This window comes from Ovis aries, chromosome 1 (assembly GCF_016772045.2).
Source record: "Ovis aries strain OAR_USU_Benz2616 breed Rambouillet chromosome 1, ARS-UI_Ramb_v3.0, whole genome shotgun sequence".
Lineage (NCBI taxonomy): Eukaryota > Metazoa > Chordata > Mammalia > Artiodactyla > Bovidae > Ovis > Ovis aries.
This window is the reverse complement of record NC_056054.1, coordinates 111476232-111494056: the sequence shown is the minus strand read 5'-3', so window position 1 is coordinate 111494056 and position 17825 is coordinate 111476232. Positions and strand designations below refer to the sequence as shown.

Sequence of the window (17825 nt, the reverse complement as noted above, 5' to 3'; positions counted from 1 at the left end):
AAACAATCAAGAATTATTGACATCTAGGGCAATTTCAAATCAACTAGTATACATGTAACTTGAGTCCAGGAAAACAGAAAAGGCAAAAAGTTTGAAGAAATAGCAGTAAAATTTTTCAAGTTTGATGAAATTGTAAACTCATAGATTCAAGATAGTCAATACACTACAAATACAAAAAGACTTCAGAAAACTCTGCCAAGATATATCAATCAAATTGTTTAAAACCACTTATATACAGAAAGAAGCTTAGAAGCAGCCCAAGGAAAAGGGGCATATCGTGTACAGAGGAATGAAGATAAGAACAAAAGCAGGCTTCTCACTGAAAATAATTCAAGACAGAAGACAATGGAGCAACACCTTGAGAATGAGAGACAAAAACTGTCAACCTAGTGGGCTTCCCTTGTGGCTCGGTGGTTAAGAATTCACCGCCAATGTAGGGGACACAACTTTGCCCCTTGGACTGGGAGGATTCTGCATGCCTCGGGGCAACTGAACCTATGTGCCACAATTACTGAACCCACGCACTACAATTACTGAAACCCATGTGCTCTAGAGCCCATGCTCCACAGCTAGAGAAGCCACCACAGTGAGACATAGTCCCTGCTCATCACAACTAAAGAAAGCCCAAGGGCAGCAATGAAGGCCAGCATAGCCAAAAATAAATAGATAGTTTAAAGGAAAAAACTATCAACCTAAACTTCTATACCCAGTGAAAATAGCCTTCAGAAACAAAGCTGAAATAAAGACTTCTTCAGACATACAAAAGCTGAATCACGACCAGCAGACTGGCACCACAAGAAATGTTAAAGAAATCCTTTCAGGAATAATGATAATGATACCAAATGGTTTAATCAGAGGAGGTAGCTACCACTCAGTCCCTGTCTTTACCCCTTTATTAAGGTGCTCCAGGTGCGGATTCAAGAGATGCCTGACAATGCCTCAGTACCATCTTAAGTGATCTAGAAAGGTCTTTCTAGTCCCTACCACTTAAAGTGACTTGATTCTGGGTTGTGTTTTCTCTTGGGCACTTTTCCTACAAGCAGAATGAACAACCATCAGATAATATAAATATTATGTTTATTAGTGAGTGAGTTACTGAAATGCAATTTTACAATGCAAAGAGTCAGGAATTAACAATGAGATGCTAGTCTAAAATCATCCTTTTCCAGCATTAGTGATATATACCAAGTATTGTTTTGATCATCAGCAATGGGGAATATGGCAGAGGAACTATAAAGAGGCAGAATTTGTGCTAGAACTGAAAGTCAGACAATGTCAACAGTAAAAACCATGTTATGTAATAGATAAAAGCATACTGAAATCTGACTCTTAAGAAACTAAGTGCTAATATGCAGAGTCAATGCAATTCCTATCAAGTTACCAATGGCATTTTTCACAGAGCTAGAACAAAATTTTTAAAATTTTGTGGAAATACAAAAGATCTCAAATAGTCAAAACAATATTAAAAAAGAAGAATGATGCTGGAGGACTCATGCTCTCTGACTTCAGCATACAATAATCAAAGCAGTATGGTACTGGCACAAAAATAGACATAGATCAATGGAGTAGGATAGAAAGCCTAGAAATGAACTCACACACTTATAGTCAGTTAACTTGCAACAAAGGAGGCAAGCCTCTTCAATAAGTGGTGATGGTAAAACTGGACAGCTGCATTTAAAGAATAAAATTAGAACGTTCTTGGGGAAGGGATGGGGGAAGCAACAGTTAGGGAATTTGGGATGGGCATGTACACACTGCTATATTTAAATGGATAACCAACAAGGACTTGCTGTATAGCACAGGGAACTCTGCTCTATGTTATGCGGCAGCCTGGATGGGAGGGAACTTTGGGGGAGAATGGATACATGTATATGAATGGCTGAGTCACTTTGCTGTGCACCTGAAACTATCACAACATTGTTAATTGTCATACTCTAATTTTAAAAAAATAGTTTTTAAAAATGGAAAAAATAATTAAAAAATAAAATTAGGGTATTCTTCAACACCATATAAAAAAATAAACTCAAAGTAGATAAAAAGGCCTAAACATAAGATAGGATACTATAAAACTCCTAGAAGAAAACATAGGCAAAACACTCTCTGACATTTTTTTGGATCCATCTTCTATAGTAATGGGTTCCCTGGTGGCTCAGGTGGTAAAGAATCCGTCTGCAATGCAGGAGATCCATGTTTGATCCCTGGGTAGGAAAGATCCCCTGGAGAAGGGAATGACAACCCATCCCAATATCTTGCCTTTATAATCCCAAGAACAGAGGAGCCTGTGGGTTACAGACCATGGGGTTGCAAAGAGTCAATAGGGCTGAGTGGCTAACACTTTCACTTTCTTATAGTAATGAGCTTCCCAGATGGTGCTAGTATAAAGAACCCACCTGCCAATGCAGGAGACATAAGAGACACTGGTTCAGTCCCTTTCCTGGGAAGATCCCTTGGAGGAAGGCATGACAACCCACTTCACTATTCTTTCCTGAAGTATCCCCCATTGAGAGAGGAGCCTGGCAGGCTACTGTCCATAGGGTCTCAAAGAGTCAGACCCAACTGAAACAACTTAGCACACACACTCGCCCTAGAGAAATGGAAACAAAAGCAAAAATTAAAAAAATGGGACCTAGTTAAACTTAAAAGCTTTTTCATAGCAAAGGAAACCATAAACAAAAAAAGACGACCTACAAATGGGAGAAAATATTTGCAAATAATGCAACTGACAAGGGTTTAATTTCCAAAATATACAAACAGCTCATACAGTTCAGTATCAAGAGGAAATTTTAAAAAAGCAAAAGACTTAAATAGACATTTCTCCAAAGAACATATAGATAGCTAACAGGCACATGAAATGATGTTCAGCATTGCTAATTGCTACAGAAATGCAAATCAAAACTACAATGAGATATCACCTCACAACAGTCAGAATGGCCATCATCAAAAAGTCAACAAATAATAAATGCTGAAGAGAGTATGAAGAAGAGGGAATTGTCCTACATTGTTGGTGGGAATGCAAACTGGTGCAAACACTAGGGAAAACAGTATGGAGTTTCCTATAAAAACTAAAAATAGAGTAACTGTATGATCCGGCAATCCCACTCCTGGGCATATATCTAGAAAAAATGAAAACACTAATTCAAAAAGATATATGCACCCCAATGTTCATAACAGAACTATTTACAATAGCCAAGACATGAGGAAGCATAAATATCCATTAACAAATGAATGGATAAAGAAGATGTGGTATATTCATAGATTCTCTGGATCTCAGTTTCTTCATATTTAAAATTAGGATTTTGGCTAAATGTCTCTAAAACTCCTTCCATTTCTAACTGCATGTGAATCTATGCATACAGCTGAATTCAGGCTAACCTCATCCTGTCTGTGACTATCTTGGCCTTCTCAGTCTGACTCGTTATCGGTAGGGAAATTCCCACAACCCCAAAATAGCCATTATTTTTTTAATTCAAAAATTAAAATTCAACAACCTAGATGGACCTTAAGGGCTCTATGCTGAGTGAAATAAATCAGACAAGTATCATATGATCTCACTTACATCTGGAATCTAAATCTTCCCCTCACCCACCTCCAAAGAACAAAAACAAAAAACAAGCTTACAGATACAGAAGAGAGATTTGGTGGTGTCATTTGATGGGAGTGCTGCAAAATAGGTGAAGGGGATCAGAAAATAAACACTTCCAGTTAAGAAATAAATAAGTCATCAGGAGGCAATGTACAGCATGGTAAGTATAATTCATAATACTTTATTGTATGTTTGAAAGTTGCTAAAATGGTAGTTCTTAAAAGTTCTCATCACGAGAAAAAAAAATCTGTAACTACTTTTTTTGTATGGTAACAAATGTTAACTAGACATATTGTAGTGATCATTTCACAATACAAACAAATATTGAATCATTATTTTGTACACCTGGAACTAATATAATGTTATACGTCAATTATGTGTCAGTTAAAAATTAAATTTAGTAATTGTTAAGTTTGAAAATCTCTTCAAAATTTATATATCATTTAATATCCTTGAAAAGGCAAAGCTATAGGGACAGAGAACAGCTCAGTCGTTGCCACAGTTTGTGAGTGGGAGACAGGCTGACTACATATGGGCAGCACAAGGGGATTTCTGAGTGTGATGGAACTGTTTCATATCTTGAGTGTGGTTGTGGTTATATGACTATATGCATTTGAGAAGACCCACAGAAGTATCTATCACAAAGACTGACTTCATCATATGTAAATTTTAAACTAATTTAAAAATTCTTTAAAGAATGAGTGAATAATTTCAGTAATGATTCACATTCTTTCTTTTAAAGTTTACATCATTTTAACATATTCCAGGTAGCTTTCCAGGTATTAGATTTAACTTCTTATTTGAAAATCTAGTCTCTTAAAAATATCTTAGCATATACTTCAAGCATATATAATGTGTAATTTAAAATAAATACATTGTTTTTAAAATATGACAGTGTATTTCTCAAGAAACTTTTAAAAAATAGATTTATTGAAGTAAGTTATACATCATAGATCCATCTGTTTCAAGTGTATACACTTCAGTAATTTTTGGTAAATTTACAAACTTGTGCAATCATCACTATAATCTAATTCTGAAACATTCCACCATCCCCAAAAGATCCCTTATGCCCATTTGCAGTTTAAGGGATTTTCAAAGAAGTAAAGGAGGAGGCATCAACCTGATAACGACTTTGCTAACACAGAATCACCAGACTCTCAGCATTGTAAAGCTCTTAAGACCATCTTGCTCACACTTCCCTCACGTGCTCAAATGTCTCTATAGTTACTGAGCCTAGTTGGACAACCTTCAGTGAGAAGTGATTGCCTTACTTAAAAACCCATTTCATTCCTGGGCAAGACAATTTATTGCAAATATTCTTTAAAGCTTTGAAGCCTCACATGGGCCATCTCCCATAAGCCCTAACCCTCAGCTCAAAAACCTCAGTAAGTCCTAACTCCAAAAAACTTAAGACTGTAAAAATCAAAACTCTCTATTCTAGGAAAAGTTTGAGAACTCTGGAGCTGAGCATTAAATTAGTATCCAAGGGAAGAACCAGGGAAGGTTTCAGTCAGTTCAGTTTAGTTGCTCAGTCATGTCCGACTCTCTGCAACCCTATGGACTGCAGCACGCCAGGCCTCCCTGTCCATCACCAACTCCCAGAGTCCACCCAAACCCAGGTCCATTGAGTTGGTGATGCCATCCTACCATCTCATCCTCTGTTATCCCCTTCTCCTCCTGCCCTCAATCTTTCCCAGCATCAGAGTCTTTTCCAATAAGTCAGTTATTCGCATCAGGTGGCCAAGGTGTTGGAGTTTCAGCTTCAACATCAGTCCTTCTAATGAACACCCAGGGCTGATTTCCTTTAGGATGGACTGGTTGGATCTCCTTGCAGTCCAAGGGACTCTCAAGAGTCTTCTCCAATACCACAGTTTAAAAGCATCAATTCTTTGGTGCTCAGCTTTCTTTCTTTTTTTTTTTTTAATTTAAATTTATTTATTTTAATTGGAGGCTAATTACTTTACAATATTGTATTGGTTTTACCATACATCAACGTGAATCTTCCACAGGTATACACATGGTCCCCATCCTGAACCCCCCTCCCTCCTCCCTCCCTGTATCATCCCTCTGGGTCATCCCAGTGCACCAGCCCGAAGCATCCTGTATCCTGCATCAAACCTGGACTGGCAATTCATTTTTTATATGATATTATACATGTTTCAATGCCATTCTCCCAAATCATCCCACGCTCTCCCTCTCCCACAGAGTCCAAAAGACTGTTCTATACATTTATATCTCTTTTGCTGCCTCGCATACAGGGTTGTCGTTATCATCTTTCTAAATTCCATATATATGTGATAGTATACAGTACTGGTGTTTTTCTTTCTGGCTTACTTCAGTCTGTATAATCGGCTCCAGTTTCATCCATCTCATTAGAACTGATTCAAATGTATTCTTTTTAATGGCTGAGTAGTACTCCATAGTGTCTATGTACCACAGCTTTCTTATCCATTCATCTGCTGATGGACATCTAGGTTGCTTCCATGTCCTGGCTATTATAAACAGTGCTGCAATGAACATTGGGGTACACGTGTCTCTTTCAATTCTGGTTTCCTCGGTGTATATGCCCAGCAGTGGGATTGCTGGGTCATATGGCAGTTCTATTTCCAGTTTTTAAGGAATCTCCACACTGTTTTCCATAGTGGCTGTACTAGTTTGCATTCCCACCAACAGTGTAAGAGGGTTCCCTTTTCTCCACACCCTCTCCAGCATTTATTGCTTGTTGACTTTTGGATTGCAGCCATTCTGACTGTAGTGAAATGGTACCTCATTGTGATTTTGATTTGCATTTCTCTGATAATGAATGATGTTGAACATCTTTTCATGTGTTTGTTACTCATCTGTATGTCTTCTTTGGAGAAATGTCTATTTAGTTCTTTGGCCCATTTTTGATTGGGTCATTTATTTTTCTGGAATTGAGCTGTAGGAGCTGCTTGTATATTTTTGAGATTAGTTGTTGTCAGTTGCTTCATTTGTTATTATTTTCTCCCATTCTGAAGGCTGTCTTTAAACCTTGCTTATAGTTTCCTTTGTTGTGCAGAAGCTTTTAATTTTAATTAGGTCCCATTTGTTTAATTTTGCTTTTATTTCCAATATTCTGGGAGGCGGGTCATAGAGAATCCTGCTGTGATGTATGTCAGAGTGTTTTGCCTATGTTCTCCTCTAGGAGTTTTATAGTTTCTGGTCTTACGTTTAGATCTTTAACCCATTTTGAGTTTATTTTTGTGTATGGTGTTAGAAAGTGTTCTGGTTTCATTCTTTTACAAGTGGTTGACCAGTTTTCCCAGCACCACTTGTTAAAGAGATTGTCTTTTCTCCACTGCATATTCTTGCCTCCTTTGTCAAAGATAAGGTGTCCATAGGTGCACGGATTTATCTCTGGGCTTTCTATTTTGTTTCATTGATCTATATTTCTGTCTTTGTGCCAGTACCATACTGTCTTGATGACTGTGGCTTTGTAGTAGAGCCTGAAGTCAGGCAGGTTGATTCTTCCAGTTTCATTCTTCTTTCTCAAGATTACTTTGGCTATTCGAGGTCCTTTGGATTTCCATACAAATTGTGAAATTATTTGCTCTAGCTCTGTGAAAAATACCACTGGTAGCTTGATAGGGATTGCATTGAATCTATAGATTGCTTTGAGTAGTATACTCATTTTCACTATATTGATTCTTCTGATCCATGAACATGGTATATTTCTCCATCTATCAGTGTCCTCTTTGATTTCTTTCACCAGTGTTTTATAGTTTTCTATATATAAGTCTTTAGTTTCTTTACGTAGATATATTCCTAAGTATTTTATTCTTTTCATTGCAGGAATAGAAGGAACATACCTCAACATAATAAAAGCTGTATATGACAAACCCACAGCAAACATTATCCTCAATGGTGAAAAATTGAAAGCATTTCCCCTAAAGTCAGGAACAAGACAAAGGTGCCCACTTTCACCACTACTACCCAGCTTTCTTTATGGTCCACCTCTCATATCCATACATGATTACTGGAAAAATCATAGACTTGACTAGATGGACCTTTGTTGGCAAAGTAATGTCTCTGCTTTTTAATATGCTATCTAAGTTTGTCATAGCTTTTCTTCCAAGGAGCAAGCATCTTTTAATTTCATGGCTGCAATCACTATCTGCAGTGATTTTGGAGCCTGAGAAAATAATGTCTGTAACTGTTTCTGTTGTTTTCACATATATTTGCCATGAAGTGATGGGACCAGATGCCATGATCTTAGTTTTTTTAATAAGTTAGGTGACACCAAAGAAAAAGTCCAAGAGATTGTTTAAAACCATTCAAGGCAGAATTTTGAAGTCAACCAAGTCAAGGGGATGTGTCGGTAAAGAAGATCAAAAACACTACTGTATAATTTTAAATGAAACTAAGAATAGTTACATTTTGGTATATTATCCCATGCCATGACTTCCCTCACTTCTGCTAAGTAATAACTTGTATGATTGGTCCTTGTGTATTACATTGATGAGTAAAAAGATGAGTGGATGGGTCATGATCCACCAACTGGTGCTAGGAGAGCTAGATGCCGGAGAAATTACAAAACCACCAGCTTTTTACAGGCTTGTGGCCTGTACAGTTACAGGGCCACATACCAAGAAGGTCTCTTTGTTTGGTTGCTGTCCTGCAATTTTTAATAACTTTTTAATAAGAGACCCTGCTTTCATCTTGCAACAGGCCTTGAAAATTACATAGTTACTCATGAGACCCACTTACACACACCAGAGATAGAAAGTGGGGAAGATAGAAATAACCACACAGCCCCTTAAGATTTCAAAGTCCCTCTGCACATCTTGCTTGCCCCTCACAATGTTTCTTTTAAGAAGGAAGAAAAAAGAGGAGGAACAGTTTTAGTTTCTCCAAGGGCCCAGATTCAGAGGATTTAAAAGAGATGTTATCAACTGTATGGTTCAATCTTTTCCTGTGCATTTTGTAAATAAAAGAGATCAGGTTTGGGGATGTTAAAAGACTTGTCCAAGGTTACACAACATATATAATACTAGGAGCAGGGCTTCTTTTCTACAGCAGTATTTTTGCCACTATACCGTGTTGTCTCTGTGGATTGTGAACTCCAGAGGGCTGAAATTGATTATGTGTTGTCTTTGCAGAATTGGAGAGAGTACTCAGAGAGTGTGTATGTAACTACTTCCATTTTTAAAATACATCATTATTTACATTTGGAGTATCTCCTTTGATCTTCTCAATAAGTGTATAAAGTAATGAAGCTGGTACTGTTATCCTCATTTGCAAGTGAAGGAAACAGTTTCAAAGAGGTAAATGTTTTGTTAAAGAACTTTATGGTGATTGAGGGGGCAGAATGGTGGGCCTTTCCCTTTCTTGTAAACTTCTGATCATCTCTCATCATGTGGGATACCTTCTTTCCATTCCTGCCATGGATACACCAGTACTATTCTCCCCAAATGGGTAAGAAATCAGATGTTTATTAAACACTCACACTGAATAAGCATTCAAGGAAAACTAGAGCTATAGAAAAAGAAGTTAAAATCTATATATGTGTATACACATATGCGTGTGTGCTAAGTCTTTTAGTAGTGTCCAGCTCTGCAATCTTACGGACTATAACCCACCAGGCTCCTCTGTCCATGGGATTCTCCAGGCAAGAATACTGGAGTGGGTTGCCATTTCCTTCTCCAAGGGATCTTTCCGACCCAGAGATCAAACCCAAATCTCTTATGTCTCTTGCATTGGCAGGAGGGTTCTTTACCACTAGCACCACCTGGGAAGCCTCATATATACATATAGTCACACAGAAATGTAATGACTTAGTCTTATTTGAATTTTAGAAATGAAAGAGTCATTGTAATTCATGTAGCCCAACAAATAAGAAAACTGAGGTCAGCCCAAGGTCACACAGAAAACAGTTACAGAGGGGACCTAGGCTTTCTCGTTTCCAGGCCCAGAATGCAACTTGGCTGCCCTGGTTCCCTTCCCAAACTCTTTGCTTGGTTACTTTGTAAACCTGAGAGTCAGCTATAGACAACAGTCACCACACATCATCTCAATCTGTGTGGCTTGGGGCAAGAGGACAGACGGGGTCAGGATCCAGGGGAATTTACAAGTCATTATGATTGTGTTAGTCCTCAACGCAACTAGGTTAAGAGGTATTCAAAATTGCTTGCTGCTGCTAAGTTGCTTCAGTCGTGTCCAACTCTGTGCGACCCCATAGATGGCAGCCCACTAGGATCCCCCATCCCTGGGATTCTCCAGGCAAGAACACTGGAGTGGGTTGCCATTTCCTTCTCCAATGTATGAAGGTGAAAAGTGAAAGTGAAGTCACTCAGTCGTGTCCGATTCTTAGCGACCCCATGGACTGCAGCCTACCAGGCTCCTCCATCCATGGGATTTTCCAGGCAAGAGTACCAGAGTGGGGTGCCATTGCCTTCTCCAAAATTGATTACATTGTAGTATTTCCATAATAGTACACCTGTGAAATAACCACACAGAAATAAGTGAGAGGAGGAAACAGCAGGTTTACAAAGTTAATAATTACCTTGTTCTCAAATCTGGAACAGGATGGCTTTCATTACCTATAGTGAAAAGTGGTGGTGCATATCACTAGGATGAAGATGAGTTTTTTAAATAAATCACAATGGAATAACTAGACCCTTCCCATCTATTTGACACCATACACAAGCATAACTCCAGGAATATTAAAGACCTTAATATCAGAGGCAAAAATATGATTTCCAAAGATAATACAGGAGAACATATCGATGATCTTGGCAAAAGAAAGGATTCCTTACGCAAAACTTAAAATGCACTAATCATATTCACACATTAAAAATTTTTTCAATCTGTTCACCTAAAGAAATCACCAAGAAAGTAAAAAGCCAAGTCACAAACTGGGACCAGATATTTTTAACATATATAACTGACAAAGGACTAATATCTGGAAATATATAATGACCTCCTATGAAGAAAGAGAAAGAAAAACAATAAGACAAAGAGGTAAAAGATAAAAGCAGGCAATTCTCAAAGGGCAAAGGAGAAAACCAAATGTTCAGTGAAGACATGAGAAATTGCCCAACCTCTTTAATAATCACAGAAATGCAAATTAAAACCACAGTGAAGTACCAGTACACATCTTCAAATAACAAAAATATATAAGTCTGATAATATCAAGTGTAAAAGAGAACACAGAGCATTGGAAACTTGGTAAAAGTTATACATGCTGGATGCAGAGAAATTTGGTATAAATAGTTTCGTCTTTTCTTCCACTTAGAAATTTTAACCATAAACGTACACCCTAGACTTGAAGGAATCCCTGACAGGTGCACCAGAGGACACGTTCGAGAATATTCACAGAAGCATTGTGCTTGCTGACTCAAGCCCAGAAACAACCCCAGTGCCCTTCAACAATAAAATGCATAAATAAACTCTGATTTATTCACATAATATAATATTATACAACAACAGTAAAAAAGAAAAAAAAAGAAAAAAAACTATAGGAGACTTCCCTGGTGGTCCAGTGGTTAAGAATCCTCCTTGCAATGCAGAGGACTTGAGTTTGATCCTTGGTCAAGGAATTAAGATCCCATATGCCATGAAGCAACAAAGCCCATGTGCCACAAGGACTAAGTCTTTGTCCCACAACTAGAGAGTCTATGCACTGCAAGAAAAGACCCTGCAGCACACAAGACCAAAGCAGCCAAATAAATAATTTACCAAATAAAATAAATAACCATATTAAAAAAAACTATATAGTTGCAGGCATCAATCTAGCTCAATGTCATAGCATAGTGATGCATGAAAAAAGGTAGTCAAAATAACATGTGTGGTATGATCTGTTTATATAAAGATATAACCAAACAAAAAGAAGCTATATTTTTTAGGGATGCCAACAACCCTGAGGGCTTCCCTGGTGGCTCAGATGTAAAGAACCTGCCTGCAATGCAGAAGACCTGGGTTCAATCCCTGGGTCAGGAAGATCCCCTGGAGAACAGAATGGCAAACCACTCCAGTATTCTTGCTTGGAAAATTCCATGGGCAGAGGAGCCTGGTGGGCTACAATCCATGGTGTTGCAAAGAGCTGGACACCACTGAGCCACTTTGACTCACTGACTCAACAACCCTGAAGTTTAAAAGTTGTTAAGCCATAAGGGGGGAAAAAATGACAATCATAAAGTCAGGACAGTGTTACCTAGAAAGGGGAAGAAGGAGCAGGTACCAGGGAGGGACACAGAAAACAATGTTCTATTTTTAAAACTGGATGGTGTATGTGCTAGAATTTGCTTTAACTTTAAACTAGTTCATTAAAAAGTATATAGTATGTTAAAGCATGAAATTGCCATTTTGTATGTCAAATCGGAGAAAATATTGACATTTTACATGGTTTGATATAAAATACACATATGTGTATGAGTTTATGCAATACAGTCTGAGTAGGATATATTTCACAATAAAAAAACGAAAAAAGAGGGACTTCCCTGGTGGTCCAGTGATTGAGAATCTGTCTTTCAGTGCAGGGGATGCAGGCGCGATCCCTGGTCTGGAAACTAAGATCCCACATGCATTGGAGCAACTAAGCCCATTGCAACTACTGAGCCTGCATGCCACAACTAGAGAGTCTGTGCGATGCAATGGAAGATCCTGCATGACACAGTGAAGATCCCATGTGCCACAACTAAGACACAATGCAGGGCTTCCCTGGTGGCTCAGCAATAAAGAATCTGCCTGCCAATGCAGAAGACACAGGTTCCATCCCTGGTCTGGGAAGACCCCACATGCCCCGAAGCAACTAAGCCCATGAACCACAACTACTGGGCCAATGACCCAGAGCCCAGGAACCGCAACTATTGAGTCTGTGTGCTGCAACCACAGAAACCTACACATTCTAGAGCCTAAGTGAGTAAGCACTGGGGCTCTGGAGTGAGACAGACCTAGGTTTAAATCTCAGCCTGTTCACAAGCTGCATCCCTGTAACCTGATGGATTGAGTTACTAAGGTGTTGACTCCCTCATCTGTAAAACTGCTGTAGTAATAGCACCTATCATACAAAGCTGTTATGAGGTATATGCGCATGCTTAGTCACTTCAGTTGTGTCCGACTCTCTGCGACCCTGTGGACCATGACCTCCCAGGCTCCTCTGTCCATGGGATTCTCCAGGCAAGAGAACTGGAGTGGGCTGCCATTTCCTTCTCCAAATCTGACCTGAGATGAGCCAAATCGACCACCACAAGTATGAAGTATATACATAAATTTAAATGAAGAAGGTGTTAACAGTGTATATAAATAGCTTAACACAATGCCTGGCACTTTGGAAATAACTGATGTTAGTCATATTATTGAATCCCTTTATCTTTCCTCATATTTCCTCAGAAAATTTCAGAAACATAGAAAAAATTATGTGAACATGTTTTAAAGAGCACATTTCCAGTGCAAGCGCTATGATTATTTTTATGCTCTTGCATGTCCACCTTAGTCCATTATCATTGATCAGCCTGACAGCACTGAAGGGAAAGCAGCCACTAGGAGTAAGGACAGAGCTGCCCTCACCTTTCACATAGTAAACGTGAACACAGCACTTGAGTTCCTCAAGAGAGAATTAACTCATATTCCTCCTAACCCCAACATCCTAGTGCAAAATTGAGATCCTTGAACTCAACAGAACAAAACGCTTCAAAAAGTCACCTAGAAGTCAACCAGCCGAATCCCTTCAATTCACAAAGAACCAAAGCCCAGAAAGGAATCTACAACAAATGCCAACCTATCTTTCCAACAGACCCAGCTGTGCCATTGAGGCTTGGTTAGACTTCCAGGGGAGCAGTGGCAGCAGTCCCTTTTCAAACCGAGCTACAGGCTGTTCAGACCAGGGTGGATTTCTGCCTCATTAGAGTCAGCAGATGGCTTGGCTTTTCTACTCTGAAACTCCTTTTTTTCATTTCTATTTGTGCTATTCTGTATAGAACGTTAAAAAATAAATAGGAAGTGGGAGGTAGCCACTGCAAAAACAGGATGGACCTTGCCAACAGTCCACATTCCATCTTCATAAATTACCCCCATCCCCATCATCAAGAGGCACCAAAGACTGGAAATTCAGTTGAAACCTGGAACCAGAACAAAGCTTAAAATCTCTGGCTTATTTTATATTCCATTTCAACCAGCTTAATTAAAACAAAAAAGCATATGGAAAGAAGTCCAGTTATACAGAAGTGTAAACATAGTGTGGCTCTCTTTTTCGAACTTCAGGAAAGGACATCAAGTTTAACCTTATAGTTTGGCTGGTACTCACAAGTGAATTAAGATGAAGCAAAGGGGCTCCCCTGGTGGCTAAGTGGTAAAGAACCCGCCTGCCAATGCGGGAGACACGGGTCCCATCCCTAAGGGAAGATCCCACATCACCCGAAGCAACTAAGCTTGTATGCCACAACATGAGCCCTTGCCCTGCCTGAGAGCCCAGGAACTGCAGCTACTCAGCCCATGCACCACAACTGCTGAAGCCCGTGAGCCATAGAGCCTGTGCTCCACAAGAGAAGCCACACAGTCAGAAGCCTGCACATCATGACTGCAGAGTAGCCCCTGCTCACCACAACTATAGGAAAGCCCACACAACAACAAAGACTCAGCGCAGCCAAAAATAAATAAAATATTTTTAAATTAAGACAAAACAATGGGCTTCCCACAATTTAGAGCCAAGTGCCCAGCTGCATCCTTTAAAAAATTCCTAAGATACACTCAGCCTGTGGTGTCACAGGTATCTAACATCTAATCCCTGGGCCTCTGTGTTCTTGAGTTAGTCATTTAATAATACAAAAAGTCCCCTTGGTAGCCCCCACCATAAATTATGGCCCAGTACTACTTCAGAAACTCTAAAGAACCCCATACATTAATTTTTTTAAATTCAAAATGAAAATAAATACTTATACTGAACATGCATATTATCTTCCCACATTTAGCTTACATTATCTGTTACTCAAAAGATGCCCTTTTCAAGGATACTTGTGTGAGTATGTGTGACTTGAGTTGCAGTGGTGAAACCAGTCATCGATGATTACTTACTTCATGTGAAGCTGGCAAACCCCACAAAGCATGGCCCAGAAGTGAAAAATTGTGGATAATTTCACTGCTGTGTGGTGAGTTACCTTGTGAGGATCACCTACAAAGGTAATCAGTATGAAAGTGTTGTAGGGATTCTTCTCAGTCCTAGAGCCTGTGTGGAAAAGGCCTTAGTTCCTCAGTTGAACTGGCCAAGACTCATGTTGGTCCAGTTTCGCTGTTACTCTCATAGACCGACTCCAGTGTTTAAAATTGAGTGAATACTATGGTCCAGCTACAGATATAGCAGCATATGAAGAAGATTCTTGTCTGTCTATTAAATTCTTATTCCAGTCTAAGAGAGTGATTATGAAGCTAAAATTGAGGTATTATCCCATTAATTATTTGACGGGTGTCCAATTGCTGAGCGTAGAATGACATGTTGCAAGTGATGGGAAATCTGGTAAATCTTGGTGACAGCTACCCTCCATCAGACCACTTCAGGGGCCCCATATAAATCTGCACTGTTATTTTGGGCTAGTCATTAGCTTGCAGTGAATGACGGTTACAATGATAAGTAAGGTATTTATCTATTAATTTGCTAAATATATTTCAACCCCTCCAGCTCTTTTTTCTGTGACACATTGCCGCTTATGGGGAGCTGGTAAGCCTGCTGAGGTACCAAGTAAACACTTCACCTCTTTGGGCAAGAGTAAAGTTTTTCCTGAAGGGAAGGTCTTGGCCATACTCTGAGGAAGTGAGTGGAAACTTGTGAGTCCACTGTTGGGTCATAAAACCATAAATGAAAAACAGCCATGGGTAAGGCAAATGGGGAACAAAGAAGGATGCACGTGGGAGAACTGGTACCTGGGCTCAGGCTCCAGAGCTCACGTAGAGTCTCCCTACATTGGCAAGCTTCTTTTTAACTCTGCTAAAATTACACGAGTTAGCAGATTTCTTTACCACCAAGAAACAAAAATTATGTGTGGGTTAAATAAAATAAGAAAATGCTTTGGAAATCTTTTTTTTTATGTGTAACTACAATTTCAGTTTTGTTTTTTTGTTTTTACTTTACAATATTGTATTGGTTTTGCCATACATCAACATGAATCCGCCACAGGTATACACGTGTTCCCCATCCTGAACCCCCCTCCCTCCTCCCTTAAAGTGCTATTCAAATGTTCAATTAGCATGAATATTTCAATATTATAACATTTGGATCTCAGCAAAATTAACAGCACTACACAGAACCACAAATTTTATGTTTTAGCATTTCAGACAAATGAAAAATTTAAGGGATAGTAATAAACATCTAAGTAATCAACACCTAGTTTAATAAATTTAAATTACCATATAAACCACCTGTTCTTTTAAAATGTAAAGTATGCTTGCCAGGTTTACTGGTGCTTATTATTCCTGCGCATTTTAAAAATATTTTCACTACATAATACCTTTTACAAAAGTGTTTTCTTGCAAGTTTTCAAGTAGTATACTACATATATTCTTCTATAACTTTCTTTTTTGTACAACATTGTGTTTGAAAATTTAATTCATATTTATTCATGATGCTGTAGTTTGTTTTCACTGCTGTGTAGTATTTCACTATGTGAATAAACCATAATCAGTTCAGTTCAGTTCGGTTGCTCAGTAGCGTCCAGTTCTTTGTGACCCCGTGGACTTCAGCAAGCCAGGCCTCCCTGTCCATCACCAACTCCTGGAGTCCACCCAAACTCATGTGCATCAAGTCGGTGATGCCATCCAGCCATCTCCTCCTCTGTCGTCCACTTCTCCTTCTGCCCTCAATTGTTCCCAGCATCAGGGTCTTTTCCAATGAGTCAGTTCTTCACATCAGGTGGCCAAAGTATTGGAGTTTCAGCTTCAACATCAGTCCTTCCAATGAACACCCAGGACTGATCTCCTTTAGGATGGACTGATTGGATCTCCTTGCAGTCCAAGGGACTCTCAAGAATCTTATCAAACAGCACAGTTCAAAAGCATCAATTCTTCAGCGCTCAGCTTTCTTTATAGTCCAACTCTCACATCCATACATGATCACTGGAAAAACCATAGCCTTGATTAGATGGACCTTTGTTGGCAAGTAATATCTCTTCTTTTTAATATGCTGTCTCAGTTGGGCATAACTGGGTATTTAATTAAGGGTTTTTTCCCCTTTGCTTTTCTATTTAAAAGAAGACTGAAAATGCACATGTCTCCTTGTGCACATATTTAGAGTTTCTCTGGGCACTCTTACTAACTGCAGAATTACAAGATTTTCAGGTGGGGGCCTCAACAGGGTTATAAAATATTATGAAATTGTTCTCCAAATAACTGAAGCAATTCTCATTCCTGTTGCCTCATCTATTATCAGTATTGGTTAGATACTAGTAGCCAGTATATTGTCAAACTTCCATTTTTGCTGATGACTGTAAAGTGTCTTTAATTCATATTGCAATTTTAATTTGTATTTCTCTGATCTTTTAAAAGTTTATTGGGCACTTGGAGTCCCTCTTCTGTGAATGTCCAGTCAACATTTCAGCCCAATATTAATTTAATTAATTAATATTAATTTGTTTCTCTTGACTCATAAGAGATTTACATACATATATACACATATAACTGGAGAAGAGAATGAGAACCCTCTCCAGCATTCTTGCCTGAAGAATTCCATGGACAGAGGAGTTTGGCAGGCTGCAGTCCATGAGGTCACACAATCAGGCACAACTGAGTGACTAATACACACACATATATATATATGGTCTTCCCAGATGGCTCAGACAGCAAAGAACCTGCCTGCTATGTGGGAGACCTAGATTTGATCTCTGGGTTGGGAAGATCCCCTGGAGAAGGGAATGGCAACCCTCTCCAGTATTCTTGCCTGTAGAATTCCATGGACAGAGGAGCCTGGAGGGCTACAGTCCATGGGGTCTACAAAGAGGCAGACACAACTGAGTGACTAACACTTTCACTTCTCACCTATGTATATATCCCTTACATAATACAAGTATACACGTTGCAAATAAAGAAGTCCTAATCTATGATGCATCTTTTTAACTCTCTTCAAGGAATTTTTCTGAAGAACAAAAGGTGTTTTATTTTAATGCAGTGAAGCTTATCATACAGCTTATCTGCTTTGTGTTTTCACACAAGATAACAACATAGTTTAGATGCAGTAGATTATCATCTGTATGAAAAGTGGGCAGAGAAGAAAATATAAATGTATTTCCTAGACACACAG

The 17825-nt window shown here is 38.9% G+C and overlaps 1 protein-coding gene across 1 annotated transcript in view; it reads left to right on the top strand.

Annotated features, from left to right (window-relative positions):
- The window catches only part of SLAMF6 (SLAM family member 6), an 82434-nt gene extending 66211 nt beyond the window's left edge, over positions 1 to 16223 (top strand). The window contains exons 12-13 of the transcript XR_006061358.2: positions 8704 to 8868; positions 12077 to 16223. The gene's annotated coding sequence lies outside the window, so the exon portion shown is untranslated. The remainder of the gene's footprint in view (positions 1 to 8703; positions 8869 to 12076) is intronic.
- Positions 16224 to 17825: the final 1602 nt, after the last annotated feature.